The sequence below is a fragment of the Frieseomelitta varia genome, unplaced genomic scaffold (assembly GCF_011392965.1).
Source record: "Frieseomelitta varia isolate USP_RPSP 00005682 unplaced genomic scaffold, Fvar_1.2 scaffold_313, whole genome shotgun sequence".
NCBI lineage: Eukaryota > Metazoa > Arthropoda > Insecta > Hymenoptera > Apidae > Frieseomelitta > Frieseomelitta varia.
The window spans coordinates 38,989-39,247 of record NW_025110050.1 but is presented as its reverse complement, the minus strand read 5'-3'; positions in this window follow the sequence as shown (position 1 = coordinate 39,247).

The window sequence follows — 259 nt, the reverse complement described above, 5'->3', positions numbered from 1 at the left end:
CTCCAGAAGGGGCTTTATTTTCTTGTGAGACTCTACTATCAAAAGCAAACGTTTAAAAAGTCAACGAACATTTATTCAAAATTGCTGTACCTTAACAATATTCAAAATGATATAACGAAGCATTCGTATTAATTATAAACGCAATAAAGTAAAACAAAGCATGTATTTTTCATGAAATCTTCATGAAATTGATACTTATGATTTATATTAGACAATGAAACAATGAAACTTCGTTATTGTTATAATACATGCAGTAATA